The 21,872-nt window shown below is 32.7% G+C and overlaps 1 pseudogene; it reads left to right on the forward strand.

Moving 5' to 3' along the window:
• The first annotated feature begins 4,725 nt into the window (after positions 1-4,725).
• The window catches only part of LOC149571342 (putative aspartic proteinase GIP2), a 46,819-nt pseudogene continuing 29,672 nt past the window's right edge, over positions 4,726-21,872 (forward strand).

Below are 21,872 nucleotides of genomic sequence, written 5' to 3' on the forward strand. Positions count from 1 at the left end.
ATGTGCATATATCTGGAGAATATAATGTAACCATATCAAATGTATAAAAATAGATCATGTATCAAATGTCTGGAAATAACATATATAAAACATCAAAATCTCCATATAAACATGTCTCTGGAAATAACATATAAAACATCATTTAGTGTCCATGATATAAACATGTATCTAGAAATAACATATAAAACATCAAAGTGTCCATATAAACCATGTATCTGAAAATAACATATAAGACATCAAAGTGTTTGGATATAAAATGTATGCATATGGAAATAACATATAAAACATCAAAATGTCCATATAAATATGTATCTAGACATAACATGTGTGTAATAAAATAAAAGGCCACATATGATCTAATCAGCTACATCCCCCCTCCTGATCTTGGGCCTTGTCCCCAAAAGGGTCTATCAGCTGCATCTGAACCCTGTGTCAAATGATAACTTGAACCATTTATTTATGTGTACAGACAAATTATATCAAGATCTACATGTATATAAATCAAATACATGTATATATATATATATATATATATATATACATAGATACATGTATATATATATATACATAGATACATGTATATATATATATACATAGATACATGTATATATGTATATACATATATACATGTATATATATGTATATACATATATACATGTATATATATGTATATATATACATATATTATGTATATATATACATATATACATGTATATATGTATATATATACATATATATATGTATATATATATGTATATATGTACATATATGCATGTATATATGTACATATATGCATGTATATATATATATGTATACATGTATACATGTATACATACATATATATATATATATGTATATATGTATACATGTATACATATATATATACATGTATACATGTATACATATATATATATGTATGTATACATGTATATATATATATATATATATATATATATATATATATATATATACATGTATACATACATATATATATATGTATACATGTATACATGTATATATATATGTATACATGTATACATATATATGTATACATGTATACATATATATATACATGTATAAATGTATACATATATAGATATATATGTATACATGTATACATATATATATATATATATATATATATATATATATATATATATATATATTGTAACATACCTAGGACTCACGACGTGTAGGATCTGTCGGTGCCTGCAAATCAGCAAAACGTAACATACTATCACTCAAACCCTATAACACATACACAAACACACACATATACATTAATTTAAACATATAGACATATTATTTACTATAATAAAAATAAATCTAAACATATAGAGATATTTACTGTAGCATTATGTAATGCTCTGCCAATCTGACTGATATTTGAATCATGTAATGAAAAAATAGTATCAACATCCAAGTCAATAGTGCGGCCCTGATCTGAAAGCATGGAAGTAAATAGACCAGGCTATATGGTGCCACTGAGATCCTGAGTAGGGGGGGGGGGTGCTGTAGGGTCCTAAGTAGCTAGGGCTGGTGCTGTAGCCTGGGCCTGTGTAGCAATAGGAGTAGTAGAAGGTGCAAGAATGTCCTCCTACCTCTGTGAATCCTCTGGGACTAATATATGTGACAAAATATGTCTAATCTGAGAGCGCATGTCACGAATTGGAATCCCTGAGAGTGTAGATAATTCTCGATATGCATCTAAAAGATCAGATGCTAAATATGATGCCAAACGATGCAATGCATCCACCTCTAAGACTGTAGAAATGTCTACAGGAGAAGGTATGTCTGCAACTCCATAATCATCAACAACAGTTGTGCTAGATGATGCAGCTATGGGAGCAGTACCTCGAGACCATAGCATATATCAACTACATCGATCAGAAGAAATCTTGTGTAACTGTGTGGCGATGGTGGCGATGCTCGAAAAAATCTATGTCCTAATTGTGTCATCAGGAACACTCTCACCTGCAGTGGCCATCTGTGGACCTCTCGGCATAACCAAAAGGTTTGCACCCACCATTGCCCGTTTGTTAATGAGTACGGGAGTGTCTACAGGTCTAAATCTTTTAGAAAGTCTCCCTTGACCCTACCCAACATGCCCTGGATAATCTGTATAGTCAACATCATAGTGTAAATGAATTTCTGCAAAAAATTATTTGCAGAAATATAGGGGGAACTCATCCTTCTGTGGCCATCTATGATGAGTAGCCAACCAACAAGGATACATCAATGGTATGACGAGTGGATTAGTACACTTCATCGTAGAGTAGCCTCTGACTCTGTGATGATCTGCATAAGATGGAAACATGGATTTCACCATGCCGGTGGAAACCTCAGTGTCAATCTGTGTGTACTTCACAGTGCCAATGACACTGTGAGATAAAGAAGAATAAAATGTCTCAATGCTCATATCATCAAAAGAGTTGTATGATTCAACTATTTGAATCATACGAAATAACTCCTCTCGCATCGCTGTGACCTTCTCCCTATTAGGGAGGGTGGTAGAAGAGGAATGTGAGGTTTTCTATACCTACATAGCACGAGATAATCTTGCAACTGTATCTCTAAATAATTGTTGTCTATCATGAGTGGAGGAGGTCGATCTACGTGTTGTACCAAACTCAGCACTCTGACCCCCACCACGAACACTGGCATTTGCTGAGGATACAGGAGCACGATCCCCATAACCAGATGCCATAATGTATATATGAAAATAAATATGAGGATATGAATGTGATAAATATCTAGAGATCTGCACATGCATATATATACAAATATAAACATACAAGTGTATTTAAATTAAAATAATTAAAAGTTAAATTTAATTTGAAACACATGTACATATAAATACACAACATTAAATGTATGGTGCTAAATTCAATCATGTAACATACATAGGTATTTTAAAACAAATTATCTTAGAGACCATATCTAATGTACATTGTAACGTGCTCATGCAAATGTGAAAAATAAATATTCGTACATGTGCATGTATATGCAATAAAAATAAAATAAAATTTCTTAATTAAATGATAACTAAGTGTACACGTACATACATGCAATAAAAAAATATAATTCTTGACTAAAATCTAGATTTTGATGTAAATGCTTTGATGATTATGGGGAGTGTAGATGAGAGTTAGGACATAGGGATAGAAAAATTTGTTACTAGATAAGTAAATGAGTTTAGTTAGCAAATGTTAGTTTACAATTTAGAACTCATGACTTAATTTAGTAGTTTGAATTAGAGTTAAGAATGTTAATAAAGTAAATGGGATATAGTTTTATTAAGGTTGATAGTAAGGTCAGTCTATTATGTGCTAGTAAACATATGAATACCTATTACAACCTATAACAAATGTAATGACCTAGTAGGAGTCCTTAGGTCCCCTTCACATATATATGGATAAAAATACCTAGAAATGTATCATAAGAGGTCGTTATGTGTCATTTGGTAATGTAATAATCATCATTACCTAATAAGACCTATTATATCCTAATAATACATATTAAGACTTATTAGAACCTATAAAAAATAGTATGACCTATTACGACTCCTATGTCCCCTTAAGACACACATGTATGGATAACGTATTGAAAAACGCAGTTGACATAAGTGATCTTAATGTGTTGTTTGGTAATGTAAGACTCATTATTACCTAACAATACCTATTATGTGCTAGTAAACATATGAATAGCTATTACAACCTATAACAGACGTAATGACCTAGTAGGAGTCCCTAGGTCCCCGTAACATATATATGTATAAAAATACCTAGAAATGTATCATGAGGTCGTTATGTGTCATTTGGTAATGTAAGAATCATCATTACCTAATAAGACCTATTATATCCTAATAATACATATTAAGACTTATTAGAACCTATAAAAAATAGTATGACCTATTACGACTCATCTGTGCCCTTAAGACATAGATGCATGGATAACGTACCTAAAAACATATCATTTAACTGATCTTAATGTGTTGTTTGGTAATGTAAGACTCATTATTACCTAACAATAACTAGTTGTTAAAATGAACATCATCAATATCTAAGTGTGGTTCATTCGGTTAGTAGAGGGCCTATGTTATGGTTAGAATGTGGTATAGGTTATGATTGTAGTTAATATAGGGTTATGTTAGAAGGTGTATTTAATGTCAAAATTAATTTCACCATAAGATATTATTGTTTCACCTCTAGATCCATCAAGTTATGTTAGAAACTGAATAATGTCCCCTAAAAGTTTGCTACATTTTTTACTAATATTTTTCTACATGTTTACCTCATGTTTTTCTATATTTTTTAACTATTTTTTTTGACATTTTAACCTAATGTTTTTCTATATTTTAACCTAATGTTTTTCCTAATGTTTTTCTATATTTTAACCTAATCTTTTTCTATATTTTAACCTAATGTTTTTCCTAATATTTTTCTATATTTTAACTTAATGTTTTTCTACACTTTTAATTAATGTTTTTCTACATTTTTATCTCATGTTTAACTACATTTTTGCTAACAAATTAATTTAAATACCATTCTAAAACAATCTAAAATAATTTAAATAATTTAAACATATTAAAAAATAAATAATTTTAAGCATTTCACTCACAAAATAGGTCAAAAACAACTATTTGAAGTACAATTAACATCTATTAATCAAAAAATACGTTTAAACACTATTTAAAAATGGGGAGGAAAAAACCACTAACCAGTTATGGCCGAAACCCTTGACCCGCTCTCCAAAAATCCAGGAACAACTACAGTAACAATGATAGCCGCTAGAGGTTTGTGGCGGTTTTTATACCGGCTCAGGGTTTCGGCCGTTACCGTTTCGGCCGAACGGGTTTTGACCAAAATGGTACGAGCCACGTAGGTGCACAAAACCACCACGAATGTTCTACCAGAACTATTATGACTGAAATTGTTACGGCCGAAAGGCTTTCAACCGAAATAGTGAAAGATATCACAAAGGGTGACACAGGTTTTTGCTTTTACCCATAGTCATTGAACTTTGTTGGTTGTCTCCATTCTCTAGTACTCCTTCTAGGAGCTCCCACAAACTCTCGAGCATCCCTTTATGTCTCTTCAACCTCATGGTTCCTGCTACCAACTATAGAAGATGAAATATCAACTTTAAGTCTTCTAGATCTATGCATTTTTTGTTGGACTTGTTGCTCCATGCTTTGTGAATTTTCACCACTTGAGCCCACACTTGTATTGGTAACTATACTTGTTCTTTGCTTCCCTTGACTAGGCCTTGGAGTTTCTGCTGGCTACTTACTCTTATCATCTGCTAGCAAATCTCTCAACCTTCTAAATGCCTTGTCCTCCATGAACTTAACATCACATCTGACAATAATTCTTTTGGTCCTAGGGATAAAAATCCTATATGCCTTTGAGGTTTCATTGTACTCAGCAAAGTACCCTCTCTCTGAAGTCTGATCTAACTTGGTATGTGTATCACCTAGAATATGACAATATGCCAAACTCCCAAAGATTTTGGAGTGACCAATATCTAGCTTCTTTCCTATGAAAGCTTCCTCTGGTGTCATCTTCACTAGCGCCTTGTGTGGAACCCTATTTTGAATGTAGATTGATGTACTACATGCCTCTGCCCATAAATAATGAGGCATGTCCTATTCATGTAGCAAAGGCAAGTAAAAGTACAGACCTGTGTCACCCTTTTACAAAGGAAAAGGCTAACATAAGTATAATAGTTCAACTTCAATGACATAAATCTTGTATTATTATTTAGAATTTGAAAATGAAGTAAGCTAATTAAATGTGTAGAAATGGATGAAGTTTAGGATTATAATTTTTAATAATTATTTGAAAAAAGAAATGACAGATTTTCCTATTTTTTAAAGATAATTTTTTAGTTGTTGAAAAATACTAAAAATTGGGGGTCTAGTTCCCACCACAAAACTACAAGGAAAAAAAATCAATTCCTTTATATCTCAGATTATGCTATAGATAATATATGTAGCTCAAACAATCAAAAACAAAAATTAACTTTAGACCTATATTTTCTCTTTTATAATGATTCAAATTTTAGCTTATTCAAATCAATAGTTTTCATCTCCCACTATAATTTTGAAAATAAATCTATTCCAACCAAAAGAAAAATTATAGATTCTTGAAGAAGACTCTCTCCTCTAGAATGCCATATAACTTTTAAATTTTTCTAATATGATTTACTATTTTTTTCTTTCTAAAAATTGACATCTTTTCGAGTGTTAAATTATGTACTTGTAGAATTTTTTAATTACAATATATTATATCTAATTAAAACACTATCAAGCATAATTTCTTATGGTCTAGCACTGAAGAGAACTTGCTAGAATGAGTTTGGTTAGTTGGGAGAAATTTAGTTGACTAAAAGCTTTTGGAGGTTTGAATTTAAGAAGAATAGGACACTTGAATAGGGTCTTCTTGACTAAAATTGGTTGGAAATTGGTGAAATCTTAGGGAAGTTGGAGTAGCATTATAATGGCCAAATATCTTGGAGGATTGTCTTCCCACCAATTCCCTTGGGCACATGCTCTCCCCTAGGGCTCCAAGATCTAGAACAATGTTGTTAATTCTCAAAAGATCCTAATAATGAGGTGTCATTAGATTATCCATGGGAATGGTAATTATATTGACTTCTTGGAAGATCAATGGATTCATGATAACCCCCTCATGCAAACTAAGTTCTTACCTCTACAAGAGATATGTACTAGATTGTATGGCACTCTGATTTGAAACTTTATCACCCCTGATGGACAATGGATTACTTTCCAAAACCTTGAGCCAAGAGAGGTGAGCCGTGTTCAAGAGATGCAAGACCTTCTCCACAACTATAGGATTGCCCTCACCTTGGTTGAGGACTCCTTAGTGTGGAAACTCATACCCTCAAGGGAGTTCACAAATAAGTATGCTTATCTCTTTGGTATGGCTGGGGAGGCATCCTAGGCTAATTGGAAAAAATCCTAGCACCCTTGGATTCTACCAAAGATAAACTTATTTTGGTGGGTGGCTCTATATAGCTCAATACTCACTATTGATAACTACCAACATAAAGGTTGTCAACTCAATAACTATTGCATTTTATGTCTCCAAGATGTTGAATCTATTCCACACCTACTTATCCACTACCCCTTTGCCAAAAATGTTTAGAGGGAAGTTCTTTCTTTATGGGAGGTCTAGTGGTGTATGGATAGTGAGTTGAAGCAATTTTCTCACTAGGACAATCTGACTTCCCACTCATACCTCAAAAACTTATGGTTGATTCTCCCCCCATTTGTTTGATGGAAAAATTTGAAAGGAGAGGAGCAATAGGAGTTTCAAGGAAAGGATCCTTTTAGGTAGTTCTAGAAGATTCTATCAACAAGAGAAAGTGACAAATGGAAATAATGCATAAGATAAAACATTTAAATCTTAAAATGTTGGTGGATGAGTACATGAAGTGTATACAATTTCACATTGTTGTAGTTTTCAGATGAATCATTCTAAACAATGACAAGGAAAAAAGGAAACATGTTTGCAATGTAAAAGTGATACTAGAAGTTACTAATTTACAAGGACTCTCAACATGGTAAGAGAGAAAATGAATGATGACATGGAACTACACCAATAATAAAGGAATGGAGACTAAAGTGGTCGCAAAAGTGTGGCCTAGAGTGTGAATGGGGGTATGCAATTTTTGACCCTAAAGTGAGATTGTAAAATCATGGTATTGTTGTTGTAGCCAACTATGTTCAAAAATTTCTAGACTTATTTTATAAATATAATATGTTTGAATATTATGCTTTTGTTTTGAATGTATTGATTATGAGCTTATTAATAATTTATTAATTAATAATATTATACATTGCAAAGAACATCTCTCATCGTCCAATTTTTATAATATACCATTATCTCTAAATCATTATTCTCGCTTCCTTTAATCAATTAATATAACTAGATGTCATAATGTCACCACACTTTGCATTATTACCCAACCTCCATGTTCTCATGATCTATTAAAAAATATCTTCATTATCAAGGGAAACAAGTTAGCAAAGTGTTGTAGTAATATAAGTCACTTGAGCCTCTTCAATTTTGTAATATGTTACTCAAATTTAATAGAACATACCACTACAAGAAAAATGGCTAGTGGTAGACATCATTAGAAATTATATGTGGGTGTAATGTTGAGATGAATCCCCCAATTCCTCAACTTTCCACCCCACCCATTTTCTCTTCATTGTGTCCTACAAGGAAACTTCAATATCTTGCACCAAATGTTATGCTCCACCAAAGCTAAGTCATAATAAAAAAGCATGTGGCATCTTTCTCAAGAATATTGTCACATGAATCCAAATAAGTGGTGATTTGGAATAAAAAATAATGGTTTTTTCTTCCACCAATGAAAAAATCCAATTCCTAAAGGCATAATCCCCCCTTTCATCTTCTCATATCCTCCCACCATTTTTTAGTAGGAATCACCCAGAGAGCCACCAAAGTGGTGGGATTGAGTACACAAGTTGTGGGTTTACCTTCTCAATTTTCTTCCTCTTTAAATTTCACTCATTACTAGTGTACTACATGTCAATTTTTTTTGTAGCATATCATACATGATCCTTCTCATAAAATATGTCTCTTAGGGATTCACTCACACTCCTTTAGAAAAAAATCCATAATCCTCCAAACTATTACTTTATTATTGTAAGATTTGTCAAAGTGGGTTAAAACAACATTGACACTAATATTTCTAAATTTAATATTGATACCCAGGGGAAGGACGATACCAATTTGAGCATTTTGGTTCCATACACCATTATTATGACATCTATAAATACTTCCATTCATGATATTTTTGTGAAAGACAAAGAGGCCAGTAACATTCTTTGTGTTAATTATATGAAGCCATTGGTTGTATGCTTTGATGCCATGACCATGTCTTCTACATGATTTTTTTCCAGTTTTCCCACCATTAAAGTGGTGTTGTGAAACAATAATACTCTTTGGAGAATTACAGGAGTAAATTTTATGGTTCAGGCAAGTGATGATAGATCATAATGTGAAATATATTTTCTAATTAAATTTGGATTTGAAAGTATAAATTTACATTGTGATGATACATAATCACTTGTACTATCATTTTTTTTGGATAAATAAAACATGTAATCTTTCTTTAAATATTGTCAACATAATGTGAACACTAAAAGCTTAATATCTTTTACTAGTGTAAAACAAGTTTTTAAGTGGCCCCAAAACCCTTTTATAGAGAATTTTTCAGAGGCATCTAAAACCCAACATTAAAAAAAAACTATAAAATATATAATATTTTTTAAATAACAGCTAATCAACATCACAAAAACAATATCCTAGAATGAAAATTTGATACAAATCACGTACCAAAATATCAATAGGTCAATGCCTTACCTTTGAAAAGATAGGGTTTTGAAAGGATCCTTTAGCCAATAAACAATAGATTTTACAATAAACCTATAACCTGAGTGTAATTAAGATTTCTTAAGGATCTCACAACCTTTAAAAAGAGAAAAAAATTAGGGGTTTTGAAAGTTATCCCTAACCTTCCACAATGAACACTTTCTCCCAATATAGCCTCCACCCACACAGTTTGCTCCAACATAATAGAAGTCAACGCCACCTCAATAGGAAAGAAAAGATAAGGAAAACCAAATACATATGACTTCTTCTTAGTGACATATATCTCCACCACTAGATCAATTACCTCCACATCAATACTAAATATAACCAAGAGAGAAAGCACAAGCATTTCACATTCTTTCTTCTTTTTAAGATTGAATGCAACTTAATTAAAACTTATATTCTTGTGTTCTTAGTTGAAAGGTATTATACTATTAATCACACCTTAGTTTGTAATAGGTACCCCAAAGAGGTTTTAAAGGACAATAATGGATAATAATAATAATTCTTTTGTATACATTTGTGTACTATATTTTGTCAATTGATAGCTTAATCAAACACTTTGTTGCCAAATTTTAGTCCGCCCTTTTTAAGCTTCTAGCTTCATCAGTTTTCATTGCATTTATCTTTAAGTCCCCATCTAAGTATCCCCAAGGTGACTCCCTTCTCATCAAGAATCCTTGAGGTTTGCTTTATGTGTCTTTCCAAGTTTTCCTTGCTCCACTTCCCTCAACACCTCTATGTGAGAATCTTGTTTTTCTATGCATCAAGGTCTTAGGTGATCTAGGTTTGGTTAGGTTTCTATCTAAGCATCTTCTTGATGAGAAGGAAGCCTTTTTTTTTAGCTCTGCAATTAACACCTATTACTAGCATGGTGTTCCTTTTGGATTCTAACCTATGTTTTCGAATTCCCATTGCTAGTGCACTTCATCAGTTAAGATCCCAAAACAAAAAGTATGATTGACATCTCCAGGTGTATTTGAAGATTGACTCATGGTGAGATGATTATAAATTCAAGGATATCTAGCCATGGAACTCTCAAAGTACTGATCTGAAGTTGGAATCTATTTTTGTGTAGAGAAATGGAGTTCCATCAATCGAAGTGCTTCCCCCTTGGAATCAAATGTCTTCGAGTTCATTTCTGAAGAAATTCTTGGAAAATAAGAGAAATACTTCTAGTTTTTCAAATATTCAAAAACATAGTCGTCTAAAGGAAAATATGGAGCTTCTATCATGGAAGATATAAAAATATGTAAATACTAAAACTGGATGCAAATACCTTCTTGGGAAACACCACAAAGTTGTTTCTAATGGAGTAGTTTGTGAAATGTCAACTCAATGTAAAGGAAATATTTGTTCAAGCCCTCAAGGTGGAAAGTTCATTTCGTGGGCTCTCCAAGTTAAGAGATAAATAGTGAAGGAAATCTTTGTGCAAAAAAGAAAGCGATAAGGTATCCAAGGCACCAAAGGAGTATTTCTCATGATGTGATCCCAAATCAAAGGAAAAGGTAATCTTATGAAAAATAAGTTTATGCTTCCTTCCCTACACATAATTAATTGAAGTGCAAACCCTTGTTCTAGATTTCAAAATTAAAAGGGTAATTTCTAGTATGCTAGAACTAGTCGATTTGGTAAGTGAATAATCTCTCTACTATAGGATATTTAAATGAATTTTATGTTCATTAGATTTATGAATCATTATATGGGTAGAAGTAAAATGATTTAAAGAGTCATTAGTCTACCTAATTTATTGTAAATCTGACCATTATGACCATTAGTTGCGAGCTATTTTATTCGTGTGGTGCCAACATTCAAATTTCTAAGTCTATATGATTAGATTTCTACCAAATGGAGTTCTTCATGTCATAATGAATATTTTGTCAAAGTAATTTTTTTTTTTCTATGTAAAACTATAAGCTAATGGAAGTCATAGCATGGTATGATTGTCTAGTTTGATTGGAGAGTGAGTTGAAGAAATTTTCTGGCACTTCCTTCAAATTTTACAACCTAGGCTATTTGTATAGAAGACTTAATACCCATCCCACCATCCAATTACACAAAAATTGAAAGAGAATGGACTAGTTGAGGCTATTGGATTCCCCATGGTTGTGTAAGTGCCAGAATTGGTAAAAGAATGTATCAAAAGATATAATCCAAAGACAAAATAGATATTATTTCTTGACCAATCTATTTTTCTTTCTATGAACAAAGAATTGATGCAATCTACCTTTAGAATCCTAGTGAAGGAAGAGTATTGTGAAATCAGTTTTTCTACCTCTACATCGATGTTCAATGAGAAAAAGACTCTGAGGAGAGAAGATATGCAAAAAAAACATAGTTTCAAATGCCTCATGACAAAAAGAGTAAGATACCAATGACTCTTTCTGGAACCAACCTAAAGAGATAAATTGTGGATATATTGAAATTATTCCTAAGATTACAAGGAAAGGAGGAGATTCTAGATTTCATTGAACACCACTTCTTCTTGGTCTAGGTCGTTTGTGCTGAAGGACTGCAAATTGATTGGGCTAAGATTATATGTGATGAGCGTGCCTCTTGGCTGAATTTGGCAAAGGAATTTAGATAGTTCTTTATGTCATGATATTTGATATACACTTTAGCCATGCATAATATCTATGCTGGTCTTCCTAGTATCAAATATTTTGACGAGAACACCAATGGGTATGAATTTTATCCTCACCTACAACTACAAAGGAGTTTCAAAGAATATGTAAAGGTAAATGATGTATTTACAATGAGGTTGTGCTGAGAATTTCAAAGATGCCCTGAGTAGAGGTTTTCACCAGAAGCTATATTAGCAGTGAGCTAGTCGGATGTTATTTCATCCAATTTCCATCTTTCTCCTACCTAAGGATTGGTGCATTCAATGGATTCCCAAAGAGGCTCCCCAGATATCCCAAAGAAAAGGTAGTTCTTGTTGAGTTGTGTAGATAAATACTAGAAGTGAACACCTTATGTTTGAATGTGAAGAAGATACCTAGGATTCCTTTTCCAATAGTGGTAGGACCTTATTCTTGTGCCTCAAGATCTGATGCCTAGAATATAGTTAAAGCCTTTGAGAGAAGAATTCAATTAACTGATTATGAGGTGATAAGACTCAAGTATGACCTTGCTATCTTTGTAAAAGATCATTTGAAGTTAGGGTATGCTCATAGGCATGTTTCGAATAATGAAGACTATTGGGTTGGATGTTATGATGAGTATAAAATGAGAGAAAGATACTTGTCTACATTGGCTCTAGATGAGATTAAGTTGTATAATGGTATTGTTGATGTTAGTGATCTTGCATATGATGACTCTTACATGCATCCCTCAACTTACAAGAAAACCAAGAACACTCTTGTAGTGTCAACTTCGACTGATGTCCCTACTATTGATATAATGGAAGTCATGATGTGTGGTATCATCAAGAGGATAGAGAGTGGATTAGACTAGAGCAAGGAAGAAGAAAACTATTGTTGCAAGTTTTTCTATTGGAGTAGCTTTCAGAATAGCTTAATTATCTATTGCTACCTCCACTACTACTACTACATCAACATCAGCCATATTGAAACACAATCCATTGGTGGAGGAGGAGAGCAACCTCCTAAGAATAATGTTCAAATCACTCCAACCTATGGAGGAGGATCTCTCCGATATACTAGAAAGATCGGAGATGAAGAGAAAGATTAAAAAAAAGAAAAGGAGAAGGAAAAATCAATAACCAAGGCCTCCTCCCCTATGCCAGTCATCAACCTTGATGGTGATAATAACCCTCTCGATGGCCAAGAGTAGGAGGTGTCTCAGCCAAGTGATAATCTAGCTTTCTCTATTACTAAAGGAACTTCTTTTACTTTTGCCAACCAATGCAAGATGACACCTCCAATTCCAAGGATGCTTTTTGATCCTACGGCTCTGTAGTCAAGACTTAATGACCTTTCAACAAAATCTTGGTTGGAAGAGACTATTGATCAAAGGAAGAGAATATGTGAGGAAAGTGCCACATCTAAGTACCTTATTGTAAAAGCAACTTCAACTCAACCAACATTAGAGAAGGTGAAGAAGCAAAAGAATATAGAAACATTGGCCACATATTCTTCTATTGGTCACATGCTAGTGGAGATTGCAAAACCTTAGAAGGAGGTAAAATTTCATGAGTTAACTCCTAATGATATTTAGATTAGTATAGTTGGCATATGCATTCCAGTTAATGATTATTTGGTCAACATCTAGAAATCAACAAATGTGAAGATTGAGGATAGGCTAGAGGAGTTAAGGTCAAAAAAAGAGGTACTCAAAGCTTCAAATAAGGAGTTTATGGATTACATCAGAGCTACACTTGGAAGTAGCTCTACAAAAACATTCAACCTAACTGCAAAGGAGAACAATAATTTTCTACTTAAGCTACAATAGGAAAGGTAATTTGGTCAATTTATTTGTGCTTGGATAGATGAAATGAAGGCCCAAGGCCTCCCTCTCATCAAGTACCTTGGAAATCTACTATTAGACACTGACAGGTTGAGAGATAGGTTGTTAGACACTGACACAATGGACCAAAGTGCAATGTGACTAGACTTTAGTGCACAAAACTTTAAAGAGCTAATAGAGCAATTGGCCCTATTACAAGAGGTGATTGGCATGAAGAATAATTTTGTTGTGACCCACGAGATACTTAAGTTGGGCCAAGAACCATTGCTTCATTGGAAGTAATCATTGGAATTTAAAATTGAGAGCTCACTAAAGGTTAGCATGAGCTAAAAGATGTCTATGATTTAGTGAAGAAACTAATGGACAAGATATTTAAACATTTAAAGGTTTCACACACTGAATCATATGTCACCAATAATGGCTAGTTGGTAGACATCAAATGAATGAAGACTAAGTTTTTGACATTCATTAATGAGGCTACTAACCCATCAAATTCCTAGGTGGAAAATTTCTAGAGCTTTTAGCACTGGACTATGTTCTAAGGCGTGCAATAGAGAAGCTCCAATCAAGGATCTCGTGAGTGGAGGAATTGACAAAAGTGCATGATTATTGGATGATCAAAGCTAAAAATATTCTCATCCCAAGTGTCTATGATCTAAAATGTAACTAATGCAATGAAGGCCTATAGAGCCAAAGTCATAACTCCAAAGAAGAATTGATGCTCTGACAAAGTATTATATTCTCCTTGCAAAGATATGACAAGTGTCACCTCTCTCTCTCTCTCTCTCTCTCTCTCTCTCTCTCTCTCTCTCTCTCTCTCTCTCTCTCTCTCTCTCTCTCTCTGATATTGTTGCCATATTTGGCATTCTCTTCATAGGCTAAAACTTTGCAATAGATGACATATCTAGTCAATCCTATTTTTAGAATGTTCAAAGATTCTCTTATGAGTAATCATGAAATGTAACTGGCCAATTCTAAGGGGCCTATAAATGTAACTTTTGAGAAGTAAATAAGATCGGTAAGCTTTTGATGTAGACAAACCCTTGTAGCTGGGACTATTGTGTAAGACTCTATGTTCATATTTTGATTTTTTTATTCAAATTAGTCTAGTTTAGTTCTTGTATGGTGCTTGGAATGAAATGTGTTGTTAATGAAAGTTGTGGGATCACAAATAAACTAGGTTTTCTTTCTTTCTTTTTAGTGGTTATAACTTTATTTCCTTCATTCATAGTATTATCTCATTTTCTCTATTCTATGCAAATTAGTGCATTATCATTTTCATTATTGTGTGAGAAGTTTCAAATTTTGTTAATGTAAGCTACTTTGTAGGGAGCATTCAGTTGTTGTGAAATCTCAATAACTTGGGCAATCTAGGTATGTCTTAGTCGATCATACTTTCTCTTCTTAAGTAGTATGCATTATTAGTTAGTCTTGCATTGTTGCATCTTGTATTCAGTAAGTTAGATAGATTGCATTTAGGAGATAGAAGGACTTAAAGTGACTCATGTGCATTCATAGCTATGGAGCTTTGTGAGTCATCATCTGAAATCCATCCAGATTGTTCAAAGTTTTAGGCAATCTAGTCATACTTCTTTTACTCTTTGGTTAAGAGCATACCTACAAGTCTTTCCAATCTACTAAAAAAAATATTCATTGCAAATATTTGCATATAAGGGAGTTGTAACTTTTCAATTCAGGAGTCCTTGATAGAATACCTACATTGACCCATTCTGTTATTAACTACCTTTTCTTTCACCATATTGGGCACATTAAGAGTCAAGGTATAAACCAAATCAAGGAAGACAAAACATTAGCCAACACACATACTTATACACGGGTCAAGGGGTATAGTATTTTTAAAGTATGAAACTCAACAAATTTGGTAGTTTAATAGGTTCAAAAAATAGAAACAAATCAACAAGATTAGGTATCACTTGAGTATGTGATTTGATAATGCACACCATAAATTCGTGGAAGGAACCAAGTTGTTGTAAAGTATTTGAAAGGCATTGTTGTAAGTTACATAACTGTAGATGTGTGGGAGTAATAGGTGAGTAGGGAATTCAACATTTGCAATGTATATGAAGTAAACCAAACACCAAATACTCTTCATTTTTCTTATCCAACTATAAAGGAATGAACACTATTATTGGAGTCAATGGACCATTCATTTTTTATCCAACACATTGCAAGGATGGAAAGATGACCTTTCACATAGTAGCAAAGAATTTTGGAGCAATTATTGCTTGGAGGTGCATAGACTATGGAATGATGTGAAGTTGATATTGCATGTCAACCATTTAAGGATGGACATCCATTATTATTATTGATTAAAATTTGGCAAAGTTGTCGATTGCATTTATTTGAAGATTTCTAAAGCGTTTTGAGTTCATTCACTTTGTGAATACCTTACAATCATGGCATTGCATAATATTACATCTCTTTTGAGGCCTTTTCTAAAATATTTGATGTGACTTCTCTATACTAATCCATTTTACATGCATTTCTATCACAATAGTTTGTATGAATTAAAATCTTTCAATAGCATTTGTCCAAAAGTTGATTTAATTTTTTTATTCTCGTTTATATAGTACATGAAGTTAATTAATGGATTATTTAGATATTGATATTTTTTTTGTCGATCTAAAATATCAATAGAGAAAAGATAGTTTAAACTCGCCTAAGCCTCCACATAAAGCAATTTAAAGACGATTGAGATTTATGAGTTCTATTAAAAAAAACAAGGGAGGGATTTGCAATGGAGTTAGAGAGATAGGGATAGAGAGGATGAGGGATAGAGTGGAAATAAGAAAGGGGTAAGGAGATAGAGGATATAGATAAATAAGCAAATAGAGAGCATGAGAGAGAGAGAGGATTGTCTCATCTTCAATAATTAAAAAATATTAGTGAGGGCTATGTGACATTGATTAATATGTGTTAGATCTTAAATCTACGAATGAAGGGAAATGCATACATCTATAAGAAAGCCTTTTATCTATTTATTAATGACGATAAAAAAAATCATACAAACCAGAAAACACTAAATCTAAAATCAATTGAATTAGATTTCTTAATGTTCATATTTCCTAAATAATTTAGACTAAGCTTTTTATCTATTTATTGATGAAGATAAAAAAAAATGTCATACAAAGTAGAAAACACGAAATCTAAAAACAATTGAGTTAGATTTCTTAATGTTAATGTTTCCTAAATAATTTAGACTGTGCACTAGACAATTGAATCTATTGTCTTATGACTTAATATATTAAATATAATATATTTTTAAAAATTTGTTTAGGAAAAAACTCCATTTAACATCATATTTAAAAAAAATTAAAACCAGACATTAAGGTCATCTTTTAAGAGGGTGTGAATTACATAGTCTCTTGTGCGTATAGTCTGCCCCCTTCGATGCATTTACGCAAGCTACAGCAAAGACCACAGACAGTCAACGATAATCTTTGTTCGACTAGTGAAAAAGCAATTAAACATGAAGTCCCAGGTTCAAATCCCCAAAAGAAAATACAAAGTGTTAGTGCAGCATGCCCGTAGGAACAGTACCGGTGGCAAACCAGGCCAAATTTCCCAGAAAAACATGGAAAGTTTAAGCAACTGAGTATTCGGCATAATCTATGCAGCCAAAGAACAGTGGTCACAGTCCCCTACAGTTTAGATCAAATCTGCACCACTATATACGGAGCAATAGATGTTCTTATAGAATCACAAGAACCAGCGGAAACAAGCAGACATTTAATTGAAAATCCTCCATGTCTGTGAACAAATCAATAACAAATACTAAATATTTATACAAAAGTAACGCGTTACCAACATTAATATTATTCTGTTATTAAAAACATGCAACACTGAAATCAAATGTTACGTAACAATATATTTGAAAAGTAATAGAATGGCACATGATTAATCACAATGAGCAAGCTTATATTTTGTAAGCTCCAATTCTAGAGAAAGCTGTTTTGATGACACAGAATCAGATAAGATAACGATACGTATCACATACTTTATTATCTTGATTGAATTGAGTGGGAGTCCTACGATCACCGACAGAGGAATGTTGAAAGCGTTTGGACAAAGAAGGAACGGCGATGATTAAAAAAATGAACAATATACTCTTGCGCGTAGGAAAGGTTGCTCAAACGGGTCCATGCAATTATGACTTCTTCCACCTCTGCTAATGAGTGCAGACAACTAAGGAAGAAAATTAATAATATAAAATATTGGAAAGCCTTTGCTGTAACGTATATTAAATGGGACGAATCCACTGGTGCAAGAAAATAATGCGAAATATATTGTACAGAAGGAAAGATATGTTAAAAACAGAAAAATCAAAAACAGAGTTTTCAGTTCAAACTGAGTTGCAGATCTTCAGTGCAAACCGAGCTACAGATTAGAGCGTACTCAAAGGGGGAGTTTTACCGAAGAAATTTTGATTTTAGATCTTGTGTATGATAAGTGTTTTTCTCACTAATGCAAAGGGGGAGATTGTTAATCTCTTTGCAAGATATATTATCAATTAGTGTCAAAACACTTGGTCATAATGGAAAGACAGTAGTAATCGAGTTACTAGTCTACAGTGTTAACTGAGTTCATAAAGGAACCAAGAAAACAATGTTAACCTTGCATGAAGTAAGCAGTGTCATCTGAGTTGACAGTTCCCACTAAGCTGCAGTGTCAATCGAGTTGACAGTATCTACTGAGCTCCAGTGAGAACCGAGTCAGAAGAGTTTTCCAAGATAGTAATCAAGCTGGCTGAATAGTGAAAATTGAGTCAGTAGTATCTACTAAGTGATCAATATGAGCCAAACATCCAACATCAATTGAGTGCTAGAGTTAGCCAAGGTGAAAGAGTTTCCCGAGTGTCTTTAGCATCACCCAAGTAAGCCATTGGACCCGAGTTACAACACTAAGCCAGCTTGGTGATTGTTTTGGAAATGATTATGTTGTAGCCAACCTATGATGGAATTATTTAGATGGATATAAGTATAAGATATTTTGGTTATCCAAATATAGATGTATAAGTTGAAGAGCATTGTATAAGTGAATATGGAAGAGCATATTGTCTAGAAGGCTACAAGCAACACAAGGAAATGAAGAGGCTCATCTATCACTATAAGGTGATCAGTTTACATCAAAGGATCTTCATCAACAATCAGAGTTTCATTTCTAGATCAATCCACTGATTCATCATAATAGGTGCATCAGTCCCAAATCCCCTAACAATGTGGACCTAATAGTCATTTGCAAAAACTCCTAATAGAGTACATACTTCACTATATTGTATAAATTCTTTCACAAGGTGGACCTAACAGTCCTTATTAATATTAACTGAGTAAGATCACCAAAAGTGATCAATTGTAGGCCTTAGCAAACCAACTTTATTACTGCAGTAGTGAAGCATTGTAGGTGTCATCCCCACCCCAATTTTACCTTCTATTTGGAGGGTTTCTGGGATATGAAATATTGTGTTATGGTGGTGTTACTTTACTACTTTATGTTTCTTGCATGCAAGTAGATTATAGAATTAAACAAAGTGGATTAAGTGAAAGAAGTTTAAATGGTTCCTAATTCACCCACACCCTTGCCCTCTCTCAGTCACCTAGTTTGCATTACATTTCCAACAATACCCAACTTTTGGCTAATTTGACTTCATATGAAGGTCAAGGAAGTGCTTGACACTTTCCCAATTGTTACATCAATGATTTCCAACATATTTTTGTAAAAGGATTGGAAAACACTTTGAATTGAGTTTATATGCCTCTAAAGATTCTATTGTCCCTTGAGTTCTAAAGGCTCCAAGCTAAGTGAGGAAGAGTTTTATTCAAAATAAATTTGATTATATGATTACGAAATAGCTAGTGGTGTTCATTATCTAATGATTATCCAGTTTGTAAACCTTTCACCACATTTCTTCAGAAAATCTATAGTGGATCAAAACTTGTGGAAATGTGTATTCCTCCTATTCAAGTTATTTGGGTAAGTATTATATTGCATATGATATTCCTCCATAAAATATTATCTTTAGGGATTAATTGTGGGTTCTAAATCAACCCACACTCAGATGAGGGATAATCCTTAGCAACAAGCATATTTTAGGAAAATTTAACTAAGAAGTCACCATCCTTACTCTTGCACTAGAGGAACCTGTATTCTCTTGGGAATAAAGGCATTGTAGTCTTAAGTAAAAGGTCATGTAACTCCCTTAGATTATCAAGGATTTTTTTCTAGGAGTGGTGTCATGAAATCAACCACCTTTGTTTATGAAGACTTTTAAAATTATAATTATCTTTAAGGGTGTGTCTTCTAGGCACACATCTTCCTAGAATCAAATTTTCTTTCTATCTCCATTCTACCATCTAAATCATGATTGGATGACATTTATTCCCTTAGTAATGTTGTTTTGTTGTTGTTGATGTATAAGAATAAACAAAAAGTTTAAGATTTTATTTACAATTGTTCACCCCCTACTTGATAATCATGTGTGTTTAATTACTATATATTATATCCAAATTTGATTAATTAAGTAATAAATCATTCAAATTTAGTTCACTAGAAACCTTAATAAGACCACATCTAATGTGTAACACTATGATTATGAAAACTGATTAGATAGCTCAAGAGCTTGATATGTATCCTCAAATTTATTGTTAACAATCATCATATAATGAACAGGGGGGTAAGAAAGTATAACTAGTGCCTACATAATAGTATATAAATTAAGAAATAACCTTTTGAAAATTCTATAGAAACTCTCGCCAATCCACTACAAAATAGAATCTTAAGAAAACTTTAAGGTATAAATCAAATTTTAGAGTAAATAGATACACTTTATCCAAGTATAAATGATTGAGTGAATAAATTAGTCTATTATAAATAAACTTTATGATGATTCAATGCTCTAATTTTCTATCAATCTCTAAATTTAAACAAATATTTTGAAATGGCATAAGTAAAGAAAATGAAAATATACTCATTGATAAACTAAACAAATTTGTGTGTGTGTGTGTGTGTGTGTTGAAATTTTTAACTCTAAGTAATTATGGAAAGAAATTAGATAGTTTTGATAAACTTAGTTATTTAAATCTCAGGATATAAATAGCCAAACGGCTATATATAACCTCTAAAAAGTTCCTAACCTCAAAAAGGGCTAAAAAACTACAATTGTATGAATGACATCATCATGAGAGGAATCCATTGATCAAATAACATCATGAGTATCTATAGAACTTGTGTGGAATATAGAAAAACATACATTGGGAGACAAATAGCCATGTGTAAAAGTGGGTAGATTCACAAGGGTGGAGAAATGAGACCATAAAATAGTTATTTGGGTAATTACTATATTACGTATTATATTCCTCCATAAAATATTATCTTTAGGGATTAATTGTGGGTTCTAAATCAGCCCACACTTAGATGAGGGATAATCCTTAGCTAGAAACATATTTTAGGAAAATTTAACTAAAAGTCATCATCCTTACTCTTGCACTAGAGGAACCTGTATTCTCTTGGGAATAAAGGCATTGTAGTCTTAAGTAAAAGATCATGTAACTCCCTTAGATTATCAAGGATTTTTTTCTAGGAGTGGTGTCATGAAATCAACCACCTTTGTTTATGAAAACTTTTAAAATTATAGTTATCTTTAAGGGTGTGTCTTCTATACAAACATCTTCCTAGAATCAAATTTTCTTTCTATCTCCATTCTACCATCTAAATCATGATTGGATGGCATTTATTCCCTTAGTAATGTTGTTTTATTGTTGTTAATGTATAAGGATAAGTAAAAAGTTTAAAATTTTATTTTACAATTATTCACCTCTTACTCCCCACTGCTTGATAGTCACATGTGTTCAATTACTATATATTCTATACAAATTTGATTAATTCATTAATCAATCATTCAAATTTCATTCACTAGATTCCTTAAGGCCACGTCTAATGTGTAAGACTATGATTACAAAAGCTCATTAGATAACTCAAGAGTTTGATATGCATCCTCAA

This window comes from Cupressus sempervirens, chromosome 2, assembly GCF_028749045.1.
Source record: "Cupressus sempervirens isolate cs-2001-9-10 chromosome 2, ASM2874904v1, whole genome shotgun sequence".
Taxonomy (NCBI): Eukaryota; Viridiplantae; Streptophyta; class Pinopsida; order Cupressales; family Cupressaceae; genus Cupressus; species Cupressus sempervirens.